The 14,579-nt window shown below is 38.8% G+C and overlaps 1 non-coding gene across 1 annotated transcript; it reads right to left on the minus strand.

Annotated features, from left to right (window-relative positions):
• Positions 1 to 14,075: 14,075 nt before the first annotated feature.
• Positions 14,076 to 14,160, minus strand: TRNAQ-UUG (transfer RNA glutamine (anticodon UUG)). Its single transcript has one exon. It is a non-coding gene; the product is annotated as a tRNA-Gln (tRNA).
• Positions 14,161 to 14,579: the final 419 nt, after the last annotated feature.

Genomic DNA, 14,579 nt, shown 5'->3' on the forward strand with positions numbered 1-14,579 from the left:
TACCCTGAACAACCACCTTTTACAATTATTTTTAGTGCAGGTCTCCTGGTGATGAATTCTCTTAGGCCTATTTACACACAAATATCCTTATCATTGCTTTATTAATGAAGGACGTTTTTGCCGTGCGTAGAATTTTAGGATTTGTGGTTTCTCTTCCACTCTCTCAGCACCTTGAAGAAATCATTTCACTGTGTCTGGTCTTTGTTCTAATGAGAAGACTGGCCATTCCTAGTGTTTACCGACATATAAAATATCTTTCATGTCTGGTTGTTTTCGAGGTTTTCTGTTTATATTTGGTTTTCAGCACTTTGACCAGGATGTATGTAGGGTGTGATACGGCTTTGTTGGTATTTACGCGTCTTATCTGCTTGGGATTCGTTCAGCTTCTCGAATCTAAATTTGTGTCTCTTGTCATACTTAGAAAATTATGTCTTTTTTTTCCCCAAATATTTACCCCCATTTTTCTCTCTTCCAGTTCTGGAACTGCAAGTATACTTGTTGATATTATTGCACAGGCTACGGAGGCTCTTTTTTCTTTTTCTTTTCTTATTGTTCAGGTCTATTGTCTGGCTCCTATTGGTCTGCCTCCAAGCTCACTGCTTCTTTGTCATACCATTAATCACTTTTTTATTGTATTTTCAGTTCTAGAGCTTACATTTAGTCCTTTTTCAAATAACTTTACTGAGGCGCAGTTTATATACAATAACATTCATTCATTTTAACTATACAAGGTAACGATTTTTAGTAGGTTGTGAAATTGTGCATGTCACCATAAACTAATTTTATTTTTTAATATTCTAAATCTTTTATTTTTTTTTTTGAGAGAAGAGAGAGAGACAGAGAGAGACAGAGGGCAAGCGGGGGAAGAACAGAGAGAGAGGGAGACAAAGAATCCGAAGGAGGCTCCAGGCTCTGAGCTGTCAGTGCAGAGCCTGACGCGGGGCTTGAACCCATGAACTGTGAGTTCATGACCTGAGCCGAAGTCAGATGCTTAACTGACTGAGCCACCCAGAAGCCACACCATAAGCTACTTTTAGAATATTTTCATCATCTCAAAAAGAAACCTGGTGCTCATTGGCAGTCACTCCCTGTTCCCACTGCCATTCCCAGGTAACACTAACTGTCTTTATTTATTTTCATATTCTGGACATTTCTTTTAAATGGAATCATAGACTCTGTGGTCCTTTGTGTCTGGATTCTTTGGCTTAGTATAATGTTTTTGAGACTCATTCATGTGTGTGTGTATCAATACTTCATTTCCTTTGATTACTAAATAAAATCGAATCCTATGAATATACCACCTCTTACTTACCCATTGTCAAGTTGATGGACATTTGGGTTGTTTTCACTTTGGGGCTAGTATGAATAATGATGCTATGGTCATTCATGAGCACCGCTTTTTGAGCGCATGTGTCTTTATTTCTCTTGAGTGGATACTGAGGAGCAGAGTTGCTGAACCCTATGGTAGATTTATCTTTAACATTTTAAGACTGTTGAATGATTTTCCAAAGCGATTATACCATTTTATGTTCCCATTCACAATATTTGAAGGTTACAGTTACTCAATATCCTCCCAAACACTTGTTAGCATTTTAAAAGTATTAGCGTTATAACCATTCTTGTGGATGTAGAATGGTGGTTCACTGTGGTTTCAATTCACATTTCCCTAATAACCAGCGATACTGAGCATCTTTTCATGTGCTTACGGGCCATTCATGTGTCTTTTTTTGGGTAAAATACCTATTCAATCTTTTGCACATTTTTAAAATTGGTTTATTTATCGTTTTATCACTGAGGTGCAAAAGTTCTTAATATCATCTGGAGACAAGTCTGTTATCAGATATATAATTTGCAAATATTCTCCCTTCTCCAACAGCAGCTTATCTTTTCTTTCTTAGTAGTACCTTTTAAAGTGCAAAAGTTTCCATTTTGATTATGACTAACTTAATTTTTTTTTCTCTTAGAGCTTGACATTTTGGTGTCATAGCTAAGAAATTTTGCCTAACTCTAGGTCGTGAATATTTACTCTTATTTTTCTTCTAAGAGTTTGAGCTCTTATATTTAGGTCTATTATACATATTGAATTAACTTGTGGGTATTCTTTGAGGTAGGGTTTTTTTTGTTTTGTTTTGTTTTTTTGTTTTTTGTTTTTTGTTTTGCATATAGATATCCAGTTGTCTCAGCAGGATTTGTTGAAAAGACTGTTTTTAACTCATTCAATTGCCTTGGCTTGTTTGTTGAAAATCAATTGACCATAAAAATAGGGATTTAATTCTGGACTCGCAATTTTGTTCCATTTATCTAGATGTCTATTCATATGATTGTAGCGAGTTCTGAAATTGGGAATTGTTATTCCTCCAAATTTGTTCTCTCTCTCTCTCTTTTTTTTTTGGTTCTCTTTCATAGGTTTTAAAAATAGTTTCTATTTCTCTGCTGATATTTTCTGTCTATCATGAGTATATTTTTCTATATGTTCTTGAGCATAATTGTATTAACTGCTTTACAGCGCTTATCTGTTAATTCCAGGGTCTCAGGGTTGACCTCTGTGACTTCCTTTTCTCCTAAGCATGGGTTACATGTTCTGTTTCTTTCTATATCAATGAATTTGGAACCCTGGTTTGGACACTGTTCATGCTACACTGTAGAGATCCTGGATTTTATTACATTCTTTGATTTCATGATCCAATAAATGTAGAAATAACCATACAATTAGGAAATCATCCTTTGCAACTCCTAATAAATAATTGATTCAGGCACCAGTCATCAATGGATAATATTCCATTGGAGTATAATAGATGCATAGGCTCTATCTACAGGCCCACAGATAACTTGCTATTTATGAAGTGAAAAATATACTTTAAATGAAATGATCTTAACGCCTCACTGCAGTGATCAAACTAGTGTCACCAACAGTAAGGTTCGGTTTATATGTTTTCTGATATGATATGAAGTATACATAGCTTCATGTCTGAAGTATTCTGTACAACATATTTAATCTGAATCTAATCAAACCTTTGGCCAGCTAATAGGAAACACAATGGAGAGAAACAAGTTAAAACATTAGGGAGAAACAATAAGACAATTGGTCCGGATGCATAAGAAAGTTAATTTCATCAAGTTAAAAAAATGCAGAGGCTTTTTTTTTTAGAGTCAAAATAGACTAAAGAGATATCACTAAATGTAGTGTGAGAACTTTGATTGGATGTTGATTCCAAAGGCCAGCTTGTAAAAGATATTTTTAAAATAACACAAGCGATGAAATTTGTATAGGGAAGATGATCTGATGTTAATGTTCTTTTGTTTGTTAATTTCATCAAGTATGATAATGGCCATTGTTTAGATAAGAAGGTGCTTTTGTTTTCCCCTTGAGATGCATACTGAAGAATTTAGAGGTGGGATATCATGATGCCTGTAACCCATTTTCAAGTGGTTCAGAAAAACATAAAGACACTGGATACCTATCTAAATAAATCACATGTGATAACATTAAACAATTAAACAATTGCTGATTCTAAGTGATGGGTATGTGAACTCTCATTGTATTATTCTCTCAACTTGACCATAGGTTTGAAAATTTCCGTAATAAAATATCAAAGAAAAAGCATGTTTTCATCACTTGCCCACCCAACAACTCTCAGACTTCTGGGTGAGAACTGATCCCAATACACTTTTGTTGATCTACCCCGTACCAAGTCTTTCTCATTATTTTTTTTTTCTCCTTTGGAAAGAATGCAAGACAATTTCCATGCCAGTATCTGCCTTTATCTTTCAACCTGGGAATTCTGTCTTTATCCAGACAGAACATCAGGAACAGAGAAAAAAGAATTTGAGACTAGGGGAGAGACATTTCTATTGTCTCTGGGGCCTTCCACTGTGATAGATAATGAAGAACTATTATCTCCCAGATCTGGATGTAAACATCCAACCTTCCGGCCTGCCCCCCCCCCCCCCCGCCCCCCATGCTTGGCCTGGAGGTGCACAGCACAAGCCCTGGCTGACAGCAGAATGCATTGGTATTGTTCCACTCAGCAGTTTGAAGAGAACTCCTTTGAGGGCATTCTATCTTTCCACTGCCCAAGAAGGTCCATCCCCCCACCCCCACCCCTTCATTCCCGAAATAAAAGCATTGAATAGTTCAATCAGCTTCATTAGGTGGCTGGCGTCAAGCCCTATTACACTCTCTGCTGTGATTTGATGATATTCCATCACTTTGTTATTTTTCTGCTCCTAATTGCACCCTATCCTTTTGACATCTCTATTGGACTGATGTTAATGTCAAGTTGTCCTGATTCATGTGTTCTATTGAAATCTGGTACTGAGGCAGCTGAAATAGGAATCGGCTGAGGATTTTTTGAAGTTCTCTGCCTATCAGCCTTTCTTTTTGACTTCTGTAGCACCTAGAAGTAGTTTTATTTTTTGACAGAAGAATAAAGGCTTATGAGTTTGAGATTTTACATGATGTTAAAAGTGCATCAGCTAATGTTCACATTAGAAAGGGGAAAGGATTGAAAAGTAGTATAATAATACTTAATAGTGTGTGGTGTAAGTTTCTGGACAAATGAAAATAACTTAAAATATTAAAAAAAAAAAGCAATACATGCTCATGACCAGAACATAGAAATACACACAAACACACACACACACACACACACAAATACACACACACATTCTGAGAATGCAGAGGCTCAAAGAAAAAAAAATTAAGTCAACCATAAACAAACCCCCCATTTGTTATCTTTCAGTGGTACAACTTTAGAGATTTTTTTTGCATACAAGTATCTACTTCCCCATTTTTTATGAAGAAAATGCAATGAGACAATACGCATTTATTTTACAGCCTCTTTTAAATATATCATATGCCACTGATTTCATGCCAGCAAATATAGATGTTTATAATTTTTATGGTTTTAGTATGTTCTATACTTTAACAATTAATTTAAATAATTTTCTACTTCTGAGCATTTATAGTGTTTGAAAATTTTTCTTAATGGCAGCCTGTGTTGCACCTAAACCAACCGTCCAACAGTCCTATCTCTGGTTCTACTTTGTTTTATTGTTGTTGTTATTGTTGTTTTAATTTTTTAATGTTTATTTTTATTTTTGAGAGTGAGAGAGAGGAGAGAGAGACAGAGCATGAGTGGGGGAGGGGAGAGAGAGGAGTCGACAGAATCCTAAACAGGCTCCAGGCTCCGAGCTGTCAGCACAGAGCCTGATGCGGGGCTGGAGCCATGACCCGTGAGATCATGACCTTGAGATCATGACCTGAGTTGAAGTCAGCTGCTTAACTGACTGAGCCATCCAGGTGTCCCTCGGGTTCTACTTTGTAAAAATCCAGCCCGCTTCCTCCCAAGATGAATTCTAAGACAGACAAATCCTTTGACATGTAAATCTGAGAAACATGAATGCCAAGGAAAGCAGTCTTCATTACTGCAGGATTCTTGAGGTTCTTAATATGGCAATAATTCTTGGGAATCTACATAAGAAGGATGTGGAATCATCCTTTCCCAACCTCATTTCCTCACGGAGCATTTCAAGGACCTAGTGTTCCAGGTAAAACACTTTAAGAGACAGTGTTCTGATTCCATGAAATCACCATCTTTCATTCATTTCTGTTTGGGTATTCTGGTACCAATTGAAGATCAAACACTTTTTTCCTAATAGAATTATCATTTTTGTAATTATTAACTTATGAACAAATTAAATTCTCAACAGTTAAGGAGACATTTATCTACTACGTGTGGGATATTATATGAAGTCATAGGGATAAACATACCCCTAGGAACCAAGCCCATGAGCTCTTTTATCATCAGGCCCAGTGAATACTTAACAATTTTAGTGGACATTTCATGTTTTGCTGCCCAAGATCTGGCCAATCAGAAGGTCATAATCTCCTAGACACAGAGATTCAATACCAATCAGATGTAATCTGGGGCTCTTGTGACTGCTGAAAAAGAAGTACCAACTCCTTCCTCTGGATTTGGGCCTGGGTGGAGTTGGTCATGGGTCCGCTGGCAGCCATTCATGTCCCAACCCAAAGTCTGAGGATGAAGCCATATGGCTAAGAACTGAGCCAAAGACAGAGGGTAGGTCCTGATGGGCTGAATCCAACCGTTCTTGATCCGTGCAGAATTTAATTACACTGAGCCAATCTGGGTTGGGTTTTCTGCGACTTACATCCAAAAGGGTCCTCACTATTATAACATTGTATTTCTTTTCTTGTGGGAAATGTTTTAAAATATGTTAAGATACTCTGTTGACTGAGAGTGCATATAATTTGGTATAAAATGAAATCCTTTTTGATGATTTAGAAAAATGTAATGTGAAATCTGAACATTGTTTTTAACTACAACTTTGATCTCAGCTTGTTTTCTTATGATTGACCTATTTTTTCCCCCTAAAAGTAGAAGCACAAAAAATTGTGATTAGTTGGAAGTTTCGTTTAGGTTTGATTTTAGATGATAAAGTCCTCACAGTATATAACCATCCCAGCAAGTGATCAAATAATCCAGATAAGTTTAAACAATACTTACATATTTGTCTAAAATTGAGGGATTTATTGTTACATGATCCTCCATGAGCTGTGTTTCACTGAAGCCTCAAAGAGTCCATTCGAAAATGGGTTATACAAGAGAAGTTTCTGATTCTGAGGTTCCTCCATATTTTAGATTAAACTAGATTAAACCCTATTTTAACAGTATTTTTATTAGTTACTTATTCTACTCAGTCCAGCCTGATGATCTTTCTGAGAACTCTCTTTTGGTAGAAGCTACCAAGTTTCCATCTCAATAAGTGATCTTATTTTTTTAATTTTTTATTATTTATTTTTGAGAGAAAGGGGCAGAGTATGAACAGGGAGGGGCAGAGACACACACACACACACACACACACACACACACAGAATCTAAAGCAGCTCCAGGCTCTGAGCTGTCAGCACAGAGCCCGACGCGGGACGCGAACTCATGAACTGCGAGATCATGACCTGAGCTGAAGTCAGACGCTTAACCGACTGAGCCACCCAGGTGCCCCAATAATTGATCTTATTTTTAGAGTGAGTTTTTAGTCTCATGTTTAGAGTGAGTTGTTCTAAATCTCTCTGCATAAAGCTTAGATTTCTGGGCTGTTTCTTTCCAAAGTTCAAAGCCAGTATCTCCAGCAACAGTGTGCCATTTGTCCATTGAATCTTAGACTGGTCTTTTGCAGACCGATTGGTCTAGAAAATTTATAAAAGTTCACAATAATAAAAAAAACATCAGCTCAGATGAAACAGGCCTGCAAGTTTTAATGGTATTATTCAAACAGATGTTATACATATATAATTATACTATATAAATCTATAATACTAGCTGGATAGGTCAAATTATGGCATCTTTTTTTGAATATGACAGACAACAGCTGGAATATGCCTCCTTATGATGAAGAGATCTCTTCTGGAATGTGCCAGGAGAAGGCTCAGAAGGCAAAGCATCTTTGCCATTAATTTCACTGAAGCTATAAGATTTGCCTTCAAGAGACAGAGATTCAAACTAAATTCCCACTCCATGCCCTTTTTATCCTTTCCTTTTCCTAATTCATGAGGGAAACCTGCTGAATTTCCATAGAAGGACAACGAACTTCTACGTTCATGAGCCACCTCGATTTCGATTCCCCAGAGTGGAAAAATCATGCTTTAATCTTTGCTTCCCGTTCACCAGGTCGCAAAGAATAATGTGTAGGTTTCTGATCTGAATTTGACTGTTTTCACAGGTCTATGTACTTCATGTGCTCAGTGGCTCTGTGAAATCCGCATGCCAGAATTGGCAATGAGGTGGCCAATGGCCTCTCTGGACCAATAAGAAAAGAAGAAGTGGGGTCTTGATGGGCTATTCCTCTAAGACAAGGTTTCCCAAAGTATACTCTATGCAATGTGAGCTTTCGGTTTGATCAAGAGTCAAAGAGAGCAACAATACCTTTAAGATAGAGGATAGCATGGAACTTTCACTAAAAGCATCACAGCATAGCCAATGGAATACAAGAGTATGAAAGGAGAGGCTCAGGGACCACTTAGGAAATTTTAACAGTGGCTTTTTTTCTTCCGTTAGAAGTTTGACGGCATACTAATCGAGCTCGGTGAGATGTCGGGGCCTTATGGTTCCATTAGGGTTATATTTGGGGAAAGGGCTGGCCATGGTACGATTTCATAAGGTTGTAGAAACAGTCCTCATTCACATTGGGAGGCTGATTTTTCCAACGGTGTTTTCCCTATTTCCATTTATTAACACAAAATGTTGTACCTTGTATAAGCAGGCTGAAGTTCTTAGAAAAAAAAAAGGAGTATAAATATGTTTGTAAATGTGATATTCTTTGTTCAGAGCAGATATTGAAGTAACCTGACACATTAATGTCATCGCCAATTCACACATTAATTTGCTCATTTGCAATGTCTGAGGCACTGTTCACTGAAATTAGCAGGCTGACAAAGAGCAGAACTAATCCACAAAAGGTCCAGCCACTGACAATTCTGAATTAATACTGATCAATTCGATCAATACCCAAGACCCCGAAATTAAATTAAATTGAATTAGTAACTGCCTCCTTGGATTGGTTTATGTAAGTAGGTAGGTTTACTTGGAATTCATCAATGTCCTGTTTTTTCATGCAAATCATCAGCTTATCTCCGGTGACCGTCCTTAGACCACTTAAGAGATGAGGTGGCCCAATGCGTCATGAAGCACCCGTGGACCCTACGCATCGGTAAGCAATTAGAAGAAACTGCGCCCTCATTTCAGAAGGGAAACACTTCAAGTGCTCGTCATGTTTCATGAGCCATTGCACCTAGAATGGTGGAGGATGTTGGCTTTGGAGCTCTCCTGGAATAATGTCAGGCACATGTTTGATTGGCTCTAATTCAGTGAGACTGCTCAGCCATTCAGTTTGCTTGACCGTAGACAGATGATTTACAGTGTTTGGGGAAGGCAGGGACAGGACAGTGCCTACAAAAGTAAATAATGCTGCACTGAAGCTTTTCTTGAAGTTTGATTTCATACCACATCCCTCGAAACATGAACCAGATCTCTTTCACCTTTGTGTTTAAAACCTCCTTCTTCTGGGTATGGATGAGATGTATTTCCATTAGGAAGGCAGCCAACTTCTGGTTAGTTACTGAGAAAATTAGTGGTTCAGTAAAAAAAAAAAAAAAAAAAAAAAAAAAAAAGCAGAGGGTTTATGATTATAAAAAGTGAACATACAAACTTTTCAACTGGGGCGGGTCACATGAGCATCAGGTTTCTCGTGGCTAATTGTAGGCCAATGACAACATTCTTCCAGGTTCTGTACAGATCAAACGAAGTCATGCACTCGAAATGCCTCTGCAGACTGGGCAACGTTATGAATTTTTGTTATTCACATGCGTTTACAGATTGCGTATTTCAAGGTAAAACAAGTTGCTGGAAATCAACTAAAGCAATACTAAGATTATATTCAAATTTAACCCCTGATACCTAAAATGCATGATTGAATTATTTGCTACGGAAGCAAGAGAATGAAGGAACCCCCTGGTGAAGTGTGAAATGGCTAGAATTCCTTCCTGTTCTTAGTAACAAACTAGTTGCAAAATCAAGTAAGGGCACAGAAGAGTTTTCTGACCATGAACACGTGTTTGGAAAAGGCACAGAGTGCTCAGTATTTATAGTTGTATAAAATTATAATTATTTAAAACTTTGCCATAGATGAAAAACTGCCATATTTATAGGCTGCTTCTGGGGGCATTACACCTGTTTCTTTTTTCCTCCCCCTGCAAAAGAAGATATTTAGTGGTTTTTAAGAGGTTCCCCTGGTTGAAGCCTTCTGTACAATACTTGCTTAATGAGCTGATTAACAACTGTGACTGAGAATTAATGAATCAAATCACAGTGGTAATCACCGTATTGCAAATCACTGTGTTGTATTAGGTTATGATGGAGCCATACATTTTACAGCGACGACGCTTTCGTATAATGAAGGTATCTGAACAGATTGTATCCCAGGTCTCATTGAAGGAGCTTCAATAGCGTTTTGGATATAGGAAAGTCTTTTGGAATTCCCTAAACAGTAAGCAACAAAAGACTCTATTAGTAGAATATTATTCCATGAAGCACAAAAGCATTTTGATTTTAAATCATTATTCAGAGTGCTTTTGAAACCTGTTTTAGTCTTTACGTACTTGAAATCCAAACGCATAGAAATCTTGCCATCAGATAAGGCATCTGCTTTAACACGATTTGCAGCGAAAGAGTAAATAAAACATAAATGCAAGGGGATTTTAGTTTTCCTAATTTGCTGCATCGCCAGAGAGTTGTCACTCCAGAGTATTTAATAAAATCATGGTTTTGCCTTTAAGATAGTTTTCGAAATCAGTCTTGAGCTTTGAATTCCATTAGAGAACGCTTTGATAATGAAGAGTTACCTCGATATAGATGTGGTAAAAATAAAGAATAGATAACTGTTATCGAAGCAGCAAGCAGTGTGCTGCCATGGACCAATACTGAAATTAGAGGTATAGCTAATTGGGTTTGTGTAGTTGGCTTTCTAAGCATTTAGCTAGCAACTAGAATTATGCATTAGCCTTATGTAAGTTACATTTCCCCTTTGCAGCATAGCCTCATGGGTCAAGCATTTAAAAAAGTCATTAAAAATGACTTATTGCTACCATATCGGGGAAAACGGCTGATTGAATTAAAATGTCTCTCCTTAATGAATGTACTCAAACTATGCATACAGGTCAAATAGGTAGAGTTATATGAAAGAAGTTTATCAAATTCAGAATATTTTAAACAAATTCAGTATTTATAATTTATTCTAACAAACACATAAGATTGTATAACAAGAGTTTCATAGAAGGCTGAATCCCAAGTTGGCCTTACTAGAGAAGACCCACGTATAAAATAAGCTTTTCAGTTGAAGGTCGCTTTGTTGCAGCAGGCGAAAAGTCCCATATACACAGATTTTTAAACAGCTGGATTTTAAAAAATTTTATACGGACATTATTTCTAAAAAGATCCCTATCCTGTATTCTTCTTGAATTTAATCTAATGTGAATATATGCTAGCTCTTCTTTAACTTCACCCCAATACAGACCACTTGTCAACCTAATTAACCCCCTCACTGTGTTTTAATGGAACCCCCTTTCAGAATGTAGATGTGTGTAGGTTCTAGGGCCACCTTTCCCAGATTCAACCACCAATGCCACCATTTACCAGCTCTGTGACCTGAGGCAGGTTACCTAATTTCTCTATGCCTCAGTTTCTTCATTTATAAAGAATTCTCATGTGTCTCCACAGGCTTTCTGTAGATGAAATGAACCAATACAGATTTACTGCTTGAACACTCCCGATGCTGAGTAAGCACCGGCTGTAAGGGAACGAACAAGAATCCAGTCTATGACTTACTCCATTATTTCTAATTCTCATAAGAATCCTGTAACCTAGGAAATGCCCTATTTCGTAGATGCAGAAACAACTTCACTAACGAAAATGTTTAAAAGTACAATGGATAAGTTTAGGAGGACGTAAAAATGGAATCGTGTAAAATGCTCATTGAAAACTAGAGAAGGCAGAAGAGAGGGAAAAAAGAAAGAACAAACGAGTGAAAAGTTACAAGCATGATAGATATGTTTTGAAATGTTTTATTTATTTTTGAGAGAAAGAGTGTGTGAGCAGGGGAGGGGCAGAGAGAGGGAGACAGAGGATCCAAAGCAGGGTCTGCACTAACAGCAGCGAGCCTGACGCGGGGCTCAAACTCACGAACTGTGAGATCGTGACCTGAGCTGAAGTTGGACGCTCAACCGACTGAGCCGCCCAGACACCCCACAAGTATGATAAATATTAATCCAACTGTATCAGTAGTCCCTTTGTTTATTTTCAATTTTTTTTAATGGCTTAAATACGATAACTAAAAGAGATTGTTAGAGTGGATTACAAAGACAAGATCCAACAGTGCGTTCTCAACAGGAAACCAATTTCTCAGACTCTCCTCCCTTTGGGGTGATCTGGAGAGTTTTGAGAAGTCCTGGGCAGGTGTTTTGTACAATGTCTCTGAATTTGGATTCGTCTGATTTTTTTTTTTTCTCATGATTAGACTGGGATTTTGGGTTTCGGGGAGGACGATCAAAGAAGTAAAGTGGAATTGCCATCACAGCTGGTCAAGAGTACGTACAGTCTATCAACACGACTCATCACGGCTGAGGCCAGCCTTGTTCACGGGGCTGACGGTCCTGATTCCAGTGGACAGCCAGGGCCTATGCTGTGCTGTCCCTCCAGTTTCCCAAGCAGTACTGCCCAAGCCTTTTCCTCTCACTCTCTCTGTTAGTCCAATCCTTCTTTCAAAAGCCAGTTCAAAGTCTTCGAATTCTCCGAGATTTTTGTCACCTGCAGCCAGCTCCATGGGTGTGTGACCCATGCAGACACACAGAGCTCCTCTCTTAGAAGGGCCCTGTCCTTGATTAAGTGTGCCACTGTCACTGTCTTGGAACAAGGGGCCAGAAGATTATATAGGTGGCTCTGACTGCCACAGCCCAGCAGTGTTTCCCATCTTTGAACTCCTAGGCCATTCATTTGCTCTTATCACATGTTTCTCTGTACCTTCCTTCTTAACTCCAGAGGTCTCTACTGTCTCTTCTAAATGAATCACAAAATCTTTAATACCTGTATTCTTATTCACTGTTGCATCCTACCTGTATTCAGTCCAGAGCTCCGGTATAGTAGGTGCTCAACAAACGTTTGCTGACTGTGGTCAGGTTGTGCTAATAATTAATTTAGTGGAAACACTGCCATGATGCCATTCAGAGTAAAAGGCCCTGTAAATGACGAAGTAAAAAAAGAAATAGACAATCCTCATAAAACATTAAAAAACTGGGAATTCCTTACGAGATGATTAACACAGAGAGATGATCACTGCCCCCACCTAACGAGGGGACACACAGAAAAGTGAATTGCCATGTAACTTGCATTGAATTTTAAACCTACTAATTGTGTAAGGAACTGGATAAGTGGTCCCTTCTCTCTGACACTTTCCACCTGTCCCTGGGGAGGAGGAATAGAGTTTGTCCCAGCCCCATCTCTGCTCGCCTCCCCACCTCCTTGCTAGGGTCTGCTGTGCTGCTGTGTGGTTTTCCCAAAGCAGAGGCGGGAAGCAGGTAGGAGACAAATCTTCACCTTATGTGTCAGCATTTTAGCAACACCTGTACCCTGATTGGTAGTTCTCATAAATAGGAGATTACCATTCAGTCAATCTCAGAGGAAGACGGGCTTCACTAACTCCCATAACCCAGGAAAGTTGGAAAAACATCATGCTAACGATAGGCTTTAGGGAGTGAACAACCTTGCTAGAACAAAATACACCTGCCTGCTTTCTGACCGGTCACCAGGTAGGGGGTGGGCTTCTCAGACCTCCAATTCTTTCTATACTTTGCTGCCACAGTTACCGATACAGTGAAATAGTGAATTCTCTCAATATTACTGGACTTTCTTCTGGAGGTATCACGGGGCCGTGGGCCTTGGTTTGAAGGTTTTGCCCAGGCTCTCCTACCTCTCATCTGACTGCCATTCGTGGGGTTAGAGAGTGTAGACCGCAAAATTTACCACATGTAGCTGGCAATACAATGTTTTCATCAAGGTCAGTATGTTTTTTTTCATTACAGATGTTTTATTTTGTTTCTACCACCTGGCCTATAGGCTGACCAGAGGACTTAACCAACATTTTTCACTTTCTAAAAAAAAATTATACATATACATATGTATATACATATGTGTGTATATATATATACATATATGTGTGTATATATATATATACACATATAATACACATATGTATATATATACACATATACACACATGTGTGTATGTATAAAACTCATATAAGTTCTAGTGGATTTGCTAATTAGTTTGGAAATAGGTTCTTTTCATTTTTTATTATTTTAAAATCTATTATATTTTATTATTTTTAAAACTTTTTTAATGTTTATTTTTGAGAGAGAAAGTGAGAGAGTGTGTGAGCAGGGGAGGGGCAGAGAGAGAGAGAGACACGGAATCTGAAGAAGGCTCCAGGCTCTGAGCTCAGCACAGAGCCCGACGTGGGGCTCGAACTCCACGACCGGGAGATCGCGACCTGAGCCAAAGTCAGATGCTCAACTGACTGAGCCACCCAGGCGCCCCCGAAACAGCTTCTTTCGAAACTAGGACCTCCCTGTACTTGCCAGTCCAAAACTGTGCGGAGAAGAAAGAACACAATGTGCATACAGGGCCCAACAATCAGCAAATGAGAAAGCATGCATCTGGCTAACCCAGGTCTCTTCTGGGAGTCCACCCACAGGAGCACTGGGGCTGGGCTCGGAGCAGAGAACAGAGTCCCTCAAGGTCACATGGAGGCAATCTGGGGAAGTATGACACAGCTGCCATTAACTGGGAGGCGACAGAACTGATAGGAGGTGCTGGCGCCCAGCAATCAGCCAGAGGGTGGCTTGGTTTCCACACAAAACTCACGCTGGTCACGCGGCAGGAACGGTGAATATGACCAGCCAGACAGGCCAAAAGCCCTTAACCAAAGAGCTTGTAACGCGCAAATCAGTG

Source organism: Puma concolor, chromosome B2 (assembly GCF_028749965.1).
Source record: "Puma concolor isolate L17-30 chromosome B2, mPumCon1.1.hap2, whole genome shotgun sequence".
NCBI lineage: Eukaryota > Metazoa > Chordata > Mammalia > Carnivora > Felidae > Puma > Puma concolor.